The following is a 19,377-nucleotide window of genomic DNA, read 5'->3' as shown; positions in this document are numbered from 1 at the left end:
GGATGAGCAATTCCCTTAGTACCATTCTCCTGCCTTCTCCCTGTGACCTCGCCCATGCTTCCTTCTCAGAGAACAGTCTGCTTCCCATTTGAATGCTTCAACTGAACATTCCCCCATCAGAGTCTCAGGCAGTACATTCCAGATCTTAGCCTCTTCGGCATGAAGAATTTTTTTCTCATGTTGCTTTTGTTTCTTTTGCCAATTACTTTAATCTGAGGCCTCTCATTCTCGATCCTTTCACGTGTGGGGACAGTTTCTCCCTATCTACTCTGTCCAGACCATCATGAGTTTAAATGCACAATGTATGCAATGTCTCTGTCCATTATGAACAGAAGTGTGAACCATTCTTAATGTAGTAGATGAAGCATCTCCACATGATTTACCTACACAGATTGCTTGGTAAATTGGCACGTTGAATTGCCCATCATTATAAAAGTGCCTACGTTTACTGCCTAAGCCGAACTTGTGACAATTATCACCATTGTGAATTTTACTAAGATCTTGCAGTGAGGTTGCTTCTTGTTGGTGAACGCCAGACTTGTTTTTATCTTTACTGAGAATCTTTTACTTCTTTATTAGCAAATATAATGACAATAAACTTTGACGAATTGCAAGCATATTGTCCATTGTTCCTGTTTTGGCTCGCTATGATGGTGGGCTGCACTTCACTTCAGTTACTAACACATTAGTTCTCAGGCCTCATCTGAATAATGTGAGATGGCCCACCTCATTTTCATATGTAAGATGCTTATCACTTGTTTTAAGTGTCCACCAGGAATAGCTGAATAAATGGCCAGTCCTAATATCAAGCAGCACATTTATTCAGACCTCCTTGGGGCACAGAATGTTAGTGGCTGAAATTAGTCCTCTTTAATTCCATTTTCTGCCTGCAAAGATGATGTAATGTGGCCCAATTTCTATTCTCATAAGTCTAAAGACGGCTATTCCTCTGCAACATTTCTACATTTAGCATGTTATGTCTCAAATTGCTTCAAGGCTGTATCCCAATATACTGTTTGCTGAAAAAAATGATCTAACTTGCATTCAAATTCATCCGTTTTGTCATGCTATGACATCATGTTGACCCACAGTCTCATCCCTCGGTTTGGTGAAGGTTGCAGGCCACGCGCAAGCTGCACTTAGTGACCATAGGAACATAGGACTTAGCAGCATGAGTCGGCCATTCTGCCTTTTGAGCCTGTTACGCTGTTCAATAAGATCATGGCTGATCTGGTTGTGGCCTCAACTCCAGTTTCCTGTCTGCCCACCCTAACCCTTGATTCCCTTGTCTATTAAAGAATCAGTTTACCCTGCCTTGAATAAATTCAATGACCCAGGCTCCACAGCTCTCTGGGGAGAGAATTCCACAGAATAATGACCCTCTGAGAGGAAAAATATCTCCTCATTTCAGCTCTAAAAGGGAAACCTCCCCATCTTAACCTGTGTCTCCTGGTTCTGGTCCCCTCCAGAAGTGGAAACATCCTCCCAGTATCAAATTACCTAAGGATCTTATATCTTTCAATAACATCACCTCTCGTTCCTCTAGACTGCAATGGGTATAGGCACAACCTGTTCAATATTTTTTCACAGGATAAGCCCTTCATCCCAGGAATGAACCAAGTGAAACTTCTACGCATTCTTGGAATGCAATCATATCTTTATTTAAATAAGGAGATCAAAACTGTTGACAGCATTCCAGAAACAAAAACAAAAGATGCTGGAAAAACTCAGCAGGTCTGACAGCATCTGTGGAGAGAATGATACAGTTAATGTTTCCAGTCCGTATGACTCTTCTGCAGAGCTAATGGGAAGTGGAAATGTAGTGAAATATATACTGTTTAAGGGGGGTGGAACAGGTGAAGCTGGATAGAAGGCCAGCGATAGTTGGAGGCAAAGGAGAGATTGCAAAAGATGTCATGAACAAGCATTCCATATGTAGTCTCACTGATGTCCTCTACATCTGCAGTAAAACATCCCAACTTGTATATTCCATTCCCTTTGCAATAAACACCAACAATCCATGTGCCTTCCTCATCACTTGCTCTACCTGCACACTAACTTTGTGTGATTCATGTACCAGGACACCCAGACTCCTCTCTACCACTGAGTTATGCAATTTCCCTCCATTTTAATAGAATACTGCTTCTCTATTCTTCCTGCCAAAGTGGACAAGTTCACATTTCCTACATTATACTCCATCTGCTTTGTGTTTTGCCCACTCACTTAACCTGTGTATATCCCTTTGCAGACTCTCAACCTCCTCTTGATAACTTACTTTCCTACCTATCTTGGAAATTTGCAGATTTAGCTCTCCGAAATTTGGTCCCTTCATCTAAATCATTGATGTAGAATGAAAAAGGTTCAGTCCCCATCCTGTGGCCCTCCTGTCAAACTGAAAAAGACACATTTGTCCCTACTCTCTGCCTCTTGTTCACAAACTAATCCTTTATCCATGGTAATATGTTACCCCTTATATCATGTGCTGTTATCTTCTGCAGTGACCTTTGATGTGGCACCTTATCAAATGCCTATTGGAAATCCAAGTGCACCAAATCTACAGGTTCCCTGTTATCCACCTTGCTTGTTACTTACTCAAAAAAAAACTCTAAGAGATTAGTTAAACATGATTTCCCTTTCACATCTCATGTTAACTCTACCTGATCAGATTATGATTGTCGAAGTATCCTGTTACAACGTTGTTAATAATGAATTCTTGCACTTTCTCTATGACAGATATTAAGCTAATTGAACTGCAGTTTCCTGCTGTCTGTCTCCCTCTTTTCTTGAAAAAAGGTGCTCTGCTTTTTAATTTAGCCCTGCGCTGCTTATAATCATAAGATGCTGAAACTCTTTCCTAGCCCTATCAATGCTGTTGGTACCAATGTGGATCACGCCAGCTGGATCTTCCCCTCCTCACTACAAGTTCCTCTCCAGCCCACAGCATACGTCCCATACTCTTGTACTGGGCGGGCAACACAGCTGTCTGGAATACCGCTCTAGGCTGCAGAGAGCTGTATCAATCCCCCTGACAACACAGTCCCTGACTCCCACTACATTCCTATTAACTGCCCAGCTTGAATGAATTCATGGATACATAGGCCTGAATTTTTCACTCTTCGGTGGGGGGGGGGGGGGGGGGGGGGGGGCGGGGGTCAGGTGTGTGCCCGACACTAACGAGCATAAAGCGACGTGCGGTGTAGTCGGCCAAGCGTCTTGAAGTCATTACGGACTCGTGCGGAATTTCGGATAACAGGAGCGCACAGAAATCGAATGCGCGCCCACCCACAATGAAAAGGCCTATTAAGGCCATTAAAGTAATAATTACGCTCAATTTTTCACTGCCCGTCCAACGGGATGGTCAAATGGGCAGATAAGTGGCAGAAGGAATTTAACCCTGAAAAGTGTGAGGTGATACACTTTGGAAGAGTAACTTGACAAGGAAGTATTCAATGAACCACATGACACTAGGAAGTTCTGAGGAACAAAGGAACATTGGCATGTGTTTCCATAGATCTCTGAAGGCGGAGGGGCATGTTAGTGGGGTGGTGAAAAAGGCATATGGGATACTTTCCTTTATCAATCGAGGCATAGATTACAAAAGAAGGGAGGTTATGTTGGAATTGTATAGAATCTGGGTGAGGCCACAGCTGGAGTAGTGTGTGCAGTTCTGGTTGCCACATTATAGGAAGGATGTGATTGCACTGGAGGGGGTGCAGAGGAGATTCACTAGGATGTTGCCTGGGATGAAACATTTAAATTATGAAGAGAGGTTGGGTAGACTGGGGTTATTTTCATTGGAGCAGAGAAGACTGAGGGGTGACCTGATCGAGGCCTATAGGATTATGTGGGGCATGGGCAGGATGGATGGGGGGAAGTTGTTCCCCTTAGTTGAAGGGTCAGTCACGAGGGGGGCACAAGTTCAAGGTGAGGGGTAGGAGGTTTAGGGGGAATGTGAGGAAAAACCTTTTACCCAGAGGGTGGTGAGAGTCTGGAATGCACTGTCTGGGAGGGTGGTGTAGGCGGATTGCCTCACATCCTTTAAAAAGTACCTGGATGAACACTGCACATGTCATAACCTTCAAGGCTATTGGCCAAGTGCTGGTAAATGGGATTAGGTAGGTTGATCAGGAGTTTCTCATGTATCGCTACAGACTCGATGGGCCGAAGGGCCTCTTCTACACTGTGATTCTGTGATTCTGTGATTCTGTGGGCTTCTCCAAAATGGTCTTTGTGTGCTCATTTTTTCCTGCAGAAACACTTCTGGTTCGAATTGAGAATTTAGCGGGCCCTCAAGATTTATCTCTCCCAGCCAGCTTCTTCCAAGGAAACTCGGTCCCCTGCTCTGACATTACAAATAGGGGTCATTTTGCCGATGTTCCTCATACTGCACCTTGAAGTATCATACCCTTTTCATAACTATTTCTTCTCCGATGTATGTCCTCAGCTTTGTGTCCGAAACTTCTAACTTCAAAGGATGGGTTCCTTTATTCAGATATCTAAATGTATGCTCTCTAATGATAGACATCATCGCTCCTGTATCAATTCCCATCTTACTGGGTTGTCCGTTAACTGTAATGTTTACTTGGATTGGCTCGGTTCTACCCTCTGTGAGGCTATATAATGAATGGATGTCTGATTCTATTTCTTCTGCATCATGTAGATAGTATGCAACATAGCCACAGTGTGCAGATGTTGGAGAGAGTGTCTTCCATGGTCTTTGGCTCATCTGGTTAGCACATCAATGGCTTCCCAAAATTTGTATCAATTCATTACTATCCTTAAATAAGAACTGTGGAGATAAAAAACAACATACACATGACATTGTAGCAGCAACATTCACAGCCAACCTGTGTATTTCTGACCCTTACATATCAGAAAAGAAAATCTGAAAGCACATGTGATCTCATTACATGAATCACCAAAATTTAAGCAACAATTTATTACAGATTGCAACGTCCTTTTTTTCCTAATGGTGTCAACATGCTATGAATTTTGGGACAAATGCCCATTCAATGGGTGCTTCACAGAGAAGTCAACTGACATTATACAAAAATAAGTTCAATGATATCCTGACACAAATTCATTGCTTATCAGTCTCTGAGGCTATATGTTCAAATTACAACACCCAAGTAATTAGACGAATCATTTATCATCAATTTGTAAATAGCATTTTAATATCTTTATCAGTTATAATTGTATTAATAAAAGTCATTGCTATTTAATTATGTGACAAATTGTAATTTTGGGGTTTGGGGTCATTGAATTAGGCAGCAATATCAGCTTTTCCAACAAGGTCATCATGTTTGATAATCTTTTAAATGAAAACCAAATCAACAAAATTGGGATAAATCAGGCACAGCCCCTAATTCAGGTCAGCTGTAAAACCAAGAACAAAGTTTTAAAGGAAACTTACAAACTTTAAATCAAAATGTGATTAAAGGGGTCAACAAAACACCCCAGTCCCCGCGGTGCCCACCGAGCACGGAAGGCCTCGAGAGTGCCAGCAGACACCGCTTGCTCCTTCTCCAGGGACATCCGGCAGCGAACGTAGCCGCGGAAGAGGGACAAACAATCGGGCGGGACTCCCCCGTCGATCGCCCGCTGCCTGGACCTGTTAATGGCCAACTTGGCCAGGCCCAGGAGCAGGGTCACGAGGAGGTCCTCCTCCTTCCCGACCCCCTTCCGCACCGGGTGCCCATAGATCAGGAGCGTGGGGCTGAAGTGCAAACAAAACATCAATAAAAGGTTTTTCAAATAACTAAAAAGGGAGTGCAGCCTACAACACCCTATGTATACATGGTCCACGGACTCCACAAGACCGCAAAAAGGGCACGTGTCCTGAGAGTCCGCGAACCAATGCATCCTCTTATTATAAGGGACTGCTGCATGCAACACCCTCCAACCCAGGTCTCCGATAGAAAGGGGGAGGACACCTCCGTAGAGGGCCTCCCATCGGGGGCTTCCGCCGCCGGACGGCAACAAGGCACGCCAGGGCGTGTCCGGTCGACGGACAAGGTCATCATGTTTGATATCTACCAATTATGGAAAAGCTCTTAACTGCCTAATCTGTTATGCACATCTAAAGACAATGGAAAGGATTGATTTGGACCACTATAAAAGCAGCAACAACTAGAGCCCATTTGCAGGAGCATTTGATATTTCCCTTTTGGAGTCATTTCACTACACCAAGGGACAAAGATGAAGTGGTTGCTCTTTGCACTCGCTTGCATTCAGCTCTCTGAATGTTTAATCAGGTAAGAATCTATGATCGGAGTCTTGGTTCTGAAGTTAGATATGATATGACTGTTTCCTCACAGATGGAAGATGATAATGCCATCAAAATGTTTTGAGTTTGCCTTGAACATTTCAATTCTAAATCTCTCATCTGCCGTGAGGAACATAGGAACAGGAATAGGCCATTGAGCCCCTCCAGCTTGTTCTGTCAGTCACTGAGATCACGGATGATCCTCTGACCTAACTCCATATTTTTACCTATATCTCTTAATACTTTTGGATAACAAAACTCTATCAATCTCAGGTTTAAAATTTACAATTGACCTAGCACCAATTGCCACTTGTAGAAAAGAGTTCCAATTTTCTACCCTTTGTGTGTAGAAGTGGTTCTTAATTTCACTCCTAAAAGGTTTGACTCCAATGTTTAGATTAGCCCCTTTGTCCTTGACTCCCCAAACAGCAGAAATAGTTTCTCCCTATCTAACCTGTCTGTTCTCCTTAATATCTTGAAAACTTTGATCAAATTGCCTCTTAATCTTTTAAATTCTAGGGAATACAACCCTGGTTTGTGTAATGTCCCCTTAGCCCTTGGAATGCAGTTATTATTCTGGTAAATCTATGCTGTACTCCCTCCAAGGCTAATATATCCTTCCATAGGTGTGGTGTCTATATTACTCCAGGTGTGGCCTAACCAGGGATTTGTATAACTGAAGCATGTTTTGTACCTCCATGTATTCTAGTCCTCTAGATATAAAGGTCAGCGTGCCATTAGCCTTTCTGATTATTTTCTGTACCTGCTCATGACAACTTCTTTATATTAACAATGCCTGTGAGCTTAATGTGCTGATTTGCCTTTGTGCCCAATCTACCTGTCAATTTCCTGGTTACATAGTTATAAAATGTCAATGAAAGATCAGAAAATTGGATGAGCAGGCTTCCATTAGCTTTTCCCTTAGTCCCTCATGCCTGGGGTGTTGCAGCCAACTGCATTTTGTGTACTAGATAGCATACACACTTTTCATATTGTAGCCTCAATAAGGCCCCAGGACACATGAGAATTACTTAGAATACCTATTATATTTGAGAAGATACAAGTGGGCTTTTGCCATCAAAGTCCATTTTGAGTAGGTGGAAGGAACGTTCCCTGTGTAATGGGGCTTCTAAAGATCAATAGGATTGATTTTCTTTCTGCAACATTATAGTTTTTTGCATTTCTAATAGATTGGCCAACATTGATGAAATTTGTCATGGGTATGGAATATTTTTTTGTGGGGGTCAATTTTGATCTAATTATTATGAGAAGTTTTTTTTTACCAATATCCACAAGGAAAAGCCTGAATATAGCAGACATTAAGTGAAGTGTCTATAGAACTTTAGCTGAACATGAACTGGAGAGAATGTGGGGATTCAGGGGTAAATACTACATTCTGGAAAGGAAAGAAAAATCCCTTTTCAGTGCTCCACAAACAATCAGCATGCATCTCAATCCATGAAGCTGTTATTTAAACAGAAACTGTCAGATATTGATAATCCCATTTTGGAAATAGTTGTGCTTATTATGGCCTAATCCTGCTCCTAATCTATATGTTCTTTTGTGTGTATCCCTTCTCACATTAATCTCTGTTTTGTGTATATGCCACTTTTGTTTACGAAACTGAACATAGTCTGTGTGCATGACACTGTGAGGTGTAGAGAAAAATGTAGAAGGACATATTTGCCCAAGTGTTGACCCACTTTCACTCCTATCATTGCAGAGTGAAACTATTTAAGGGTAAATCTGTCCGCAATATCTTGGCGGAACGTGGTTTACTCGAGGATTTCCTGAAGAAACACCCATACAATCCCCTTTCCAAATTCCGTGGGCCATCCCAGCAGGACTCATCAGGGTGAACAGAGCCACTATTGAACTACCTGGATGTAAGTAATCTGTAGTGTTTTTAAGGAAGAGCAGCAAATAGAATAGAAATGGTCATCCTGATTGATTTGATTGCATTCTGCCCTTCATTAACCCTGCCACTGATATCTGAAATCTAAAAGTACAGCAAATATTGCTGGCAATCATTTTGCAATAGATATATTTTAGCACAGCGCTAAGAGAGTGTATCATTGAAACTGAAAATAGCCCCTTGCCATTCCTACATATTTTACTAAATGCTGATTTGCTCCCATTCCTCATTACGTGAACAAGTGGAATATTTGCCAAAAGTAGCCCTGTCGCCTTTAGAGATCTTTGTTAAGCATTTGGAAAACTACTTTGTTTTAATTAAACTGCAGGGGCAGTAAAATTGTAAAATGGATGCAAAATTCGTTCCCATTATGGTTGGGTTAAACGCACTTCCTAAACTTAGCTTTTAGAAAACTCAATGCTTAAACACATCAGATCTGTAACACATCTCTACTGTACTTTGTCTGAGAACCAAATCCATTTCTAATTTCACATCTTCCTTTTAATTTCCTGACAGCTGTCATACTAAGGAACAATCAGCATCGGGACTCCACCTCAGAGTTTCCTTGTCGTCTTTGATACTTGCTCTTCAAACCTTTGGGTCCCATCGGGTTACTGCTCTAGTCCAGCATGTCGTAAGTAAATCTAGACCATAGAAGGAATTCTCATAATGGCACATTTTGGTACACAGAACCTTGGAGGTGATGCAGTTAATTCTTTTCAACTCCAATTTGCTTCATTATGATTTTACAATGCAATTGTTAAGCACAAAATTCCCATTTAGATTCGCTGTTGTGTAATTCAAATAATTGGTTTCTTCAATTTCTTTAGCCTTTGGATCATCAGGAATAGTTCTTATCCAAAAGAAGGTGGGAGCTGGGTTGATTCAGGATCCAACTTTGTATGTTATAGCTTAGATCTCCAGGTCAGTAATCTAAAGCAGGAAGTCCTGTGCCTCTTATTTTCCCAAGCACGTTGTGTTCATGACCTACTACTGGCTGAGTCATCGATGTTACAACCAACCAATGAAATATTAGAAGGATGTAAATAATTTCCACAGATCAAGTTTTTATTTCCAAATGAATGAAACTGGGTAAACAAAACGGTTGCTATATGAGAACTACCTCCTGAATTGACCTGGAGCTGGCAGACCTGAGTTATACTGTCTGCCCAGTATTAGTGTTGAAGCAGGGAGGGGGGAATGGGCTCTTATGGTAATCCCGTAGTTTTATAGTCACCATTACAAATACTCGCTTTTGGTATGAAATTTATTTGTAATTAATTGAATTTAAATTGCCCAGTTGTTGTGGTGGGATTTGATCACATCTCCACAACATTCGTCCAGGCCAAATTGTTGTTGTATTGAAATGAACACTGTAATCTAATGGTACTAACAGGACAAGATGTGCTTTTCTTGTAGGTGATCATCGCAAGTTTAATCCACAAGCGTCCTCAACATTTCGCCTTTCAAACAAGTACCTTTCTATCCAATATGGTACAGGCAGCATGACTGGCGTACTGGGATATGACACTGTCAGAGTAAGTCAAACTAGCTGATTTCCCATGCCTGAGGACATGACTTATCTTTAATAAAGTCACAATGTCTCTGTCTGATCAGCTCACACTTGTTTAAGTGTTAGGTCACTCTCACCTCAGTCACAGATTCAAATAGTAACTGAGTGCATTTCAGAAATAATTCATTGGCTGTAAGACATTCTGGGATATCTGAACAACATCTGACGGTGCTACATAAGTAGCAGTTACTTCTTTCTTTAATTTACAATCACTTTCTGGTCCACCTTTTTTGGCACATCATCCCCAAAATACTTTGGGGCCAGTATAACAGCATCTATCTAGAATTGGCCAACTATGGGTGCACACCTGGCCCAAGCAGTCAGAAACTCTGATGCCCAGCTGGTATTTTGGGAAAGTTTATCCAAGGTTCCCCTGACAGTCCTTCCATTTGTTGTGGAAGAAAAGTCACTTGAAGGACATAGATGGTTAAAGTCAGAAAATCTTTATTTTGAGCAGGGAAGGGAAAGAGCTAAGCTATAGAATCTCTCAGAGAGCAGTTACAATAACAAACATTTATACACAATACAGCTTCAGATGGCTACATGGCCGAGTATATTTTGGCAGCTCATGGACTTCAATGTGTCCCTGCAAAGCACATCACATCATATTCTCATAGTCAAGTAAGCTCATGGGAATTTCAAATTCAGGTCAAGAAAAGATCATTTAACCTTCAATTGTGCTCCATTGTGCTCTCATGGACTTCCACCCCATACCTCCTGATGATTCTCTACATCTTCCAAATCTACCAGATTAGAAGATCACACAGCATGATCAATATCTCTATAACCCTTAACCCCTACTCAACTGACATTGATCCAGCTCCTTATAATGACACCGTCCCCTATTCATGTTGGGGTTGCTGAAATGCAAGCCAACGGCAACTGCATTGGTGGAGCACTTTTCACTTATTGGAACAACCAAAGGCACTATGAAGATTGAACAGTGGATGGAGCAGGTATTTAAGGAGTGATTAGAGGGAGGTAACTAAAAGCACAGTTAAGTAATTGACTTTTGAGGATGAAGAAAGTTTTGAAATAGAATTTTCAACAAAAAAAAGCTATCATGACTCTGGCACCATCAGCAAGCATAAGATGCACAGTAAATGGGACATAAAGCGGACAGTGCATGCTGTTAGTGTTGGAGGAGATCACAACGATACAGTAAGGCAAGGCGGTGGAGGGACTTGAGCATCAAGAGGGAAACTTTGAAGCCAATACGCTGGATGACTTAGAGTCAAATGCAAACCAGAAAAGTGAGAATCAAAATACACAAACCTGGCAAAAGATTGCAAGACAAATAAAATTTTAGAGTTGAGAGAATAATAAAAGTAGAACCGCCGTATTAATAGATTCAAAAGCTCAATCAAAGTGTTATATTGTATATTTACTGAAAGTATAATGGCCAAATTCAATTTTGAAACCTTCTTGATATACGATGCATACATTCACATACATTAATCTCCATAAACAGTTGGCATTTAGATTTCTGAAAATGGTCACATAATCATGAATGTCCTTTTCCTCCCTAGTGTGAAGGTCAACGGCCAGGTAGTGGCTTGTGAAAGCGGTTGTCAGGCCGTTGTCGATACTGGCACCTCTCTGATTATTGGCCCTGTCTCACCGATCCAGAGAATTCAGCACGAGATTGGTGCAGAAGCACAACTTTATTCTGTGGTAACCTGCATTGTATTTTATCATAAGAAGGAGATGATTTCACCTTAAATCTTTGAGGACACAAGGTCTTAAATACATTGTGCAATTTTGGTCTCCTTATTTTAGGAAAGATGTAAATGTGTTGGAGGCGGTTCTGAGTAGGTTTACTAGATTAATACCTATAATGAGCAAGTTGTCTTATGAGGAAAGATTGGACAGACTGGGCTTGTTTCCATTGGAGTTTAGAAGAATGAGGGGTGACTTGATTGAAGTATACAAGACCCTGAATGGTCTTGACAAGGTGGATGTGGAAAGAGTGTTCCCTCTTGTGAGTGAGCCCAGAACTAGGGGTCATTGTTTTAAAATTGGGGGAGTTGGAGAAAAAAAAAGTTCTCTCAGAGGGTTTTGCAACTTTGGAACTCTCTGTCTCAGAAGAAGGTGGAGGCGGGGTCATTGAATATTTTTAAGGCAGGGATAGATAGATAGATTCTTGTTAGGCAAGGGAATCAAAGGTTATCAGGAGTAGATGGGAATGTGGAATTCGAAACACAAACAGATCATTCATGATCTTATTGAATGGTGGAGCAGGCTCAAGGGATGAATGGCTTAGTCCTGCTCCCATTTCTTATGTTCCCTAAATTAAAAGAGGCTCAGATGCATTCATTACAATAGTTTACACTTATGCTAAAATTAAGGAAAGGCTCAGAGCAAACTGATGGACAAGAATTCATTTTAAACATAAATGAGACCTGTGGTCCCAGATAATACCACTGTTAACCTGTTTCTGTTCTACAGCTTGGTGTGAACTGTCGTAACCTGCCCACCATGCCCTATGTGACTTTCACCATCAATGGAATTGACTACCACCTTTCTCCTGACCAATATGTGCTCCAGGTATGCTTTAAACCTTAGGCTGGCAGAATGTCCACAGCATTGTTCATCATCTCACCGTGTCTGATATTTGTAAAGGTTTCAGTGCAATGGCTGTACCTCATTTATATTTATATTTACATGGAACTTTTATTCATTATTTCTTCCACTCCACTTTCTTTCATCAACTTTAGTTGAAGTACAACTGCACAATTAGCTGAATGACTTCCCTTTGTTCTGTGAGACTCTGTTCCTTTAAATACAGTTCTGTGGCTACCTGCTGACCCTAGTACATGCTCAAATGGTTCTTGCTTAAACTGTGAGTCAGGACAGCAAGTTTTGTTGAGTTATTCAACAGTGTACCACATTTTAGGCCAACTCTGTCTTTACCCGTTTGCAGACATTCCAGCGCAGTAATCAGGAGTAGGGGTTCAGGCTGATTGGTCGTCCACTCATAACATGTGGCAGTTCTGGCTGAATCATTTTCCCCAAATCACTAGCACACATGCCCTGAGAATGAAAGTCTCTGCCCGTTCTTCTTCAAATAGGGTTCTCACCCACATCACTCCTTGACACAGCACCATCAACAAAAAGGTGAACTGTTAATTCATCCAATCGCCAAACATGCATTCTAGTCGCATGAAAGTTTCTGCTGTATTTGCCATTTGGCATTTTAGCTTCAAAGTAATTCATTGTGCAAAGTTCTTTTTGCTTTCTAAGAAATGTCAGGGTGTTCTGGTCATCATGAAGTTTGGGGCAAATGCTTCTTCTCCTGCCTGTTAATTTAGTATGTTTGTATGTAATATAGCTTGTCATAAAAGCAAGTGCATTCTTATAAGCAAACAAATGTAGGGAAATCTATTGATTTGTTCTTCATTGCTTTACTTGCAGAACAATTACAATGGCTACAAATATTGTGAAAGAGGATTTAGCACGATGGCTCTTTCTGATTCTGAAGACCTCTGGATTCTTGGAGATGTCTTCATTGGAGTCTACTATTCCATTTTTGATCGAGGAAATAACCGAATGGGCTTTGCCCGGGCTGTCTAATTTGTTCATTCATGGCTTTGTTTAAATTGCTTCCTCGACCTCTCCCCGATTCACATTTACAAATCTTCCCAACAGTCCTCACAATTCCCAAATGCAACAGGCATCATGGTGGTACCAATGATTTCAAACAATGTTAATAATTTACACAGATGAAGAAGGTATTTGATTTTAAACCAAGCAACGTGCGGGCTGCCTGTTTGGCTCTGAATCTATTTAGTGTTGTACTTTGCAAAATATTATTGGAAAAAATTAATGGACAATATTAAAATATAAATATTAAAGTATCAGAAATGCATTAATAGCTCTGATCTCTTACTTTGCTATGAGCACTGGAGGTGACTGAGATACACTCCAGTTTGTGCTCACACTACACAAAGATATCCGTGTGACTGATCTATGATAAATTCCCCAGACACTAGGAGTCAACTGAATACAGCTTTCAGCCAAATTGTATTTACATCTTTGGCTTTAGAGGAATAACTATTAATCTAATGTGCAGATTTTGAAATGGGTTTTGGCATCTGTAGCAACTTTGTTTAGGGTCAGAGTTCTCTGTTTGTTTTCTCCCATTTCTGTGTTTAAGATCGTGTTGCAGCTTTTTACCTTTGAACCTGATCCTAAGATGGCAGCTGCAGGTCAAGGCAAACCCAACAGTGCAGCGCTCAATAAACCCCGAACACAAAAAACAAAATACTACAGATGATGCAAATCCAACATAGAAAAACAGAAAATGCTCAGTAGGTCAGGAAGCAGCTGAGGGGAACGAAAGTTAGGGTTAATGTTTCAGGTCTATAACTGTTCATCCAAAGGGTATGTAACATCCTGGCCTGAAACACTAACTACATTCACAAAATTCTCATGCACCACTCAATCTATTCAATCGATTTTAGTTCATCCATCCAGCAAAGTCCTACATTTCCCCATTGCACCATCAAATGAGTTCTTCATTAATTCAAATCTTTTTGCCTCCATCATTGTGTCTGTTCATGACTCCAAGCGCGAAGACAAATTTACTGATAACATCCCTAAATCTACCTTGTACTAGTTTGAGCATGTGTCCCTTCTCCTATTTCCATAGTTTACTTTAAGGTATTCCAGATATGCTTCATATCTCTGAAATCCTCTTCCCCCAAGTTGAGAAGTCCAAGGGGTAAATGTTGGTCCTTAACTCTTGGGCACTAACCTCCCAGAGCAGATTGTCCACCACTTCTAGTGATCACCAACTTTTCATCCCAATGAAATCTACAGTAGAAGAGCAAAAATATCGGTAGAGCATCCCAAAGAAGGAATATTAATGCATGGTGGAAGTGATTTTAATTTTTAATCATCAGGCATCTCACCAAATTTCTTTTCAAGAGTATCAGGTAAGATCCACAATGGGCTGTAGATTTGTTATGTAAGGCTCTTTTATTTTCTTTGCCCAATATCCATATGACTCCTTCATACAGAGCTTGGTGCCTCTCCCTGATGGAATCGAAGATCTAGCCCACACATCCCACAGATTCCAGTTCCTTCAGAGACAAGTTAGACATTAGCTTCAAATCCTTACTTCACAGACAAAATCCTGCCCTACCGATCTCTCACGTGAGTTATTTTCAACCTGTTAATTTCACATTTCTCTGCCAGCCACCAAGTTATCCACTATTATCATGTTTCCCACTTGGCTGCAATCTCTAACCACCCAATGCTGGTTCAAATGGGAATGTGACATTTAAACTGGTTGACCCATTCTCATGGATGCAACAACCTCTTGATCAGAGTACTTGTTCCTCTGGTTTAAACTTAAGCATTTAGTCAAAGCTAATTGTAGCAACGTGAATCAACTGCACCAAATTGAACTTCGCTTCTGGGCTGTGACCATCCTGTCTGTAAAACAAAAGATAATAAAATAAAGCACATAGACAAAGAAACAATATCATCAACATTGACATATTTCTGCTTTAGTGGTTTAGCACTTGTTGATGCGATTGTCTGCTGGATATTGTATCGAATAGACCATTTTTCTAAATTGAAAACTTGAAGGTATTAATTGCAATATTACCATAAATGCACCAGGAAACTCCTACCATCCAATTGGATGCTATCGGTTCCAAATGATCAATCATGTTTTTAAATGAATTAAACATGATATGATCTGTTCTCTGGTGGATTCTATTTGGTTTCAATTCTAAACTGGGCAGTCTGATTGCTCAGCAGGAGAGCACTGCCATTGGTATATGTGTGTGTGTGTGTGTGTGTGTGTGTATGTGTGTGTGTGTGTGTGTGTGTGTGTGTGTGTGTGTGTGTATGTGTGCGTGCGTGCGTGTGTGTGTGTGTAAGTGAGTGTGTATGTTTGTGTGTGTGAGTGTGTGTGTTTGTGAGTGTGTATGTGTTTGTGTGTGAGTGTATGTATGTTTGTGTGTGCACACACATGCATTTTTATGGTCATCGTCACTTAGAAACAGGGTGAAGTGTAATGTGCCTTCATTATAGATTTTTGATTTTGTTCAGTGAATTATTCTTAACATTAATAACATCCTTCTTTCTGGTTTTCAATCTGGTTTACTGCTTGAAATTCTGAATCTTTGCCTGTAACCATCCTGCATAGGAGCAAATCCTGTGAATGTCTTCATATGCACCTAGGCCGATTTCTTTTATGCCAGTTAAAACTTTTTAGAACTAAGAATTTAAAGAATTGAAAGAATTTTGAGAGAGCAAGCAAATAGAATCCTGCTTTGTACAAACTCCAATGTGAATGGTAACGATTTTCAAACACATATAATTAGTTTGACACTACATTGCATGTACACTTCATCTATCATTAATCAAAGTGATTTGAGGCTACTACCTTCAAGGTGCTTCACTCCAGAGTCAAATGGGGCCTTAGCTACAAGTTTGCACTGTGAAGGCTTTATTGTGCAGTGGGTTGTGTTCGTTACTAATGAATCAGAAGCTCAGGGGTCAAGTCCAACTGCAACATTTAATAACAAAGGAAGGTGTGTTCATAATTTGACCAAACAGACTGATTATCAGCAAATCCTTTCAATGCATGCCAATGTCAGGCAGTAAGCATGGCAGAGGTTCCTGGTCAGCCATGTGATGGAAAGAATGTTGGCGCCTCTCCCATCACTATCAATAGCTCCAGATTACAACATGCATGGAAAAGTACATGTTGCTGCAGCAATTCTGCCTCACTGATCTGGAGCACACCATTACAGGTTTCATACTGAAGCTAGTTCTACACTATTGTTAAATTTGATGATTCACCCATCATCAGAGGGAGACAAACACTACAGCTAAAACCTCCAAGAAATCAAAGCTCTGTAAATTTCCTTCCAAACCCAGCGATAACCAAATGGATTTTTAAGGTTTTATCCGATCTGACAGAGCACATTATCCAGCTGTGGCCAGTCCAGAAATATTATTCTCTTCCAGTTCCAGTTGAACAATTGCCCTTAACAATAAGAAAAACCAAGAGGGGAAGCATGTTTAACTGCAGCCTTAAATTTACTGACCACGTGGTCATTGGGAACAGTAAACTGATGGGATCCAAAGATTGGATGAGCCAGTGTCAAAGATGATGGTGAAGCTCTGTGGTGGATTCCCAATGCTGATTGTGTTAAAGTATGAAAACTGTCAGCAAAAACAAAAAGACCAAAATATATCAACTGGAAATATATCAGTGCAACTTGTGTTGTTGGGTTCATATTCCTCAACACTCATCAGAAAATGTAAATACCCCGATCCCTCAAATCACATGATATGGGAGCAGAGGTCTGCAGCGATTAAATGTAAGAGAGAAGGTGGGCAGAGTTTAATTGACGCCAGCAGTGTGGGCATGTCAGCGGGGTGGGTTGGGGGGCTGCGGTGTAGGAAAATCGGGCAGGAGTACTCGCATCATGGAAGTGATGCCGGGTTCCTGCGAGTTTTCCCCCTGGAGGGACTGGGGAGACTCCCATCACAGGAAATAAATCCTGGACGATGAGTGAGAATAAATGATCACTCTTCTGTTTCTATGTGTTATATTGAATAATAAATTTTATGTTTGAGATGGTTTTGAGATTTTTGACCATTAGCTCTTTGAATTACAGGTGGTTTATTGTCTCTAGCTGGTGCTAACAATGCTGCAGGCGTTGGCAAAAGCTCATCTTGCAACACAAGCCATTGAGGCTGCCCAGAAATAGTGACCCAGTAACCGTCAGCATTGATCAGGCAAGAAGCTGCAAGTCAGTAGGTCTACCAGAAACCATCAGTCATTTCCAACATTGGCCGGAATTTTCCGGCCCGTTGGTGTGGGGCATTATGGCAGGTGGAAAGGGGCAATATGGCAAGAAGGCCAAAAATTGATTTCACGACATCATGAAGCCAGTTAGCTGGGTGAACGGTTCAATGCCAATGAGCACAAATCCACAGCTCAAACTACAACAGCCGAACTTCACCCATTGACCTATCTGTCTAAGTTATAGCAGGTTAAAGACCTATGGCATATGGTCTACTAGAACTGTCTCTCTCTGCTATTGAATCATAACACCTGGATAACGACTAACCAAGATAATAATATAAATTACACGTGGGAGCTGCAATAAAAGTAAGAAAGATGTGAGATGGTACATCTTAACAGAAAGAATAAAGAGTTCACTTATTAGTTGGAAGGTACAAATCTAGATGGCGTAGAGGAACAAAGGGATCAGGTACAAATTCGTCAACCCAATGTTGTCACAGGTTAGCGAGGCCATTCACGAAGCAAAGCAAGTAACACTCTTTATTTCAATAGGTTAAAGTTGTATTGAGCATTGGTTAGAGCACAGTGTCCAGTTCTGGTCACCAGTTTACAAAAAGGATACAGATGCGCCGGAGAGGGTTGAGAGAAGATTTACAAGGGTGATGCCAGGAATGTGTGGGTATACACATCAGGAATGGTTTGACAGGCTGGGTCTCTTTTCTCTTGAAAAAGAAAGCTAAGGGCTGAACTAACCGAGGTCTTTAAAATAACGAAAGCGTGGATACAGAGAGAATGTTTCACCTTGAGGGGAAGATCATGACCAGATAGAAAGATGTAAGATAGTCACCTAAAAATCCAATAGGGAACTCTGAAGTACTTTTTTTTATCCAAAGAGCGGTGAGAATGTGGACCTCACTTTCACAGGGAGTGGTTGGAGCAAATAATATAGATGCATTTAAAAGGAAAATAGAAAAGCACATGAGGAAGAAGGGAATAAAAGATGACAATGATAGATTTAGATGAGGAATGGCGGGATGAAGTTCAAGAAGAGCATAAATGCCAGCGTGGACTCATTAGGCCAAATGGCCTGTTTCTGTGCTGTATTTCCTATGTGGTTCCATGTGATGCAAATTTGTTTTGCATTCTTCTCTTTTGTTTAGAAAACTGACAGATTATTCACATCCAGGGTGCGAATCATTGGTTCTGGTCTCCTACTTGATCACACATTCAGAAAGCTGACTGCAAGCGAGGGTGATGAGCAGCCACTTCATTTTGCCAGTTGGGTTGGTTTGGAGACTCTACAGAACTAAAGTTTGGGGTCAGAGCAGGAACGTCTATACTCGCTCTGCCCAAACTATTCCATTGGCACAAGGCATCAGATACAATCATTCAGTATGTAAAGTAAAGATTAATTTACTCATGAGTACATGATTAGTTTATGCCAAACTTAATCTCTTCTTGGAAGGAAACTTGTCTACTTAAATGGTAACCAATTGACAAAATTTGGATTATAATAAAACATATTAATTATTGTAGTATTATGGCCAATTAAACAATCATAAATACATTTGCAAATCTGGTGATAAATAATCCTGTCAGAACCACAAAGTAGCAATGTCACAAGTGTATTTGAAGATAAGTTAACTGTTTCACTGCTGGATACAACATTAAACAATTTAGACACTACGGAGTCTCTACAGCTGCTTTTGCTGAGCCCCCAGCTACCTGAAAATTTAACTGGGGCGCGGTGACATCAGGAGTTCCACCCGATGTCACCGGGCGTCAATTCTCGCATCGGCAATTTGAACCTTTAACATAATGAAATGGGCAGATGTTGGGTGGGGTTTTCC

The 19,377-nt window shown here is 40.9% G+C and overlaps 1 pseudogene; it reads left to right on the top strand.

Annotated features, from left to right (window-relative positions):
* Window positions 1-6,198: 6,198 nt before the first annotated feature.
* On the top strand, window positions 6,199-10,693 carry LOC121281999 (annotated as a pseudogene).
* Window positions 10,694-19,377: the final 8,684 nt, after the last annotated feature.

This window comes from Carcharodon carcharias, chromosome 9 (genome assembly GCF_017639515.1).
Source record: "Carcharodon carcharias isolate sCarCar2 chromosome 9, sCarCar2.pri, whole genome shotgun sequence".
Taxonomy (NCBI): Eukaryota; Metazoa; Chordata; class Chondrichthyes; order Lamniformes; family Lamnidae; genus Carcharodon; species Carcharodon carcharias.
This window is presented reverse-complemented; position numbering and strand designations above follow the sequence as displayed.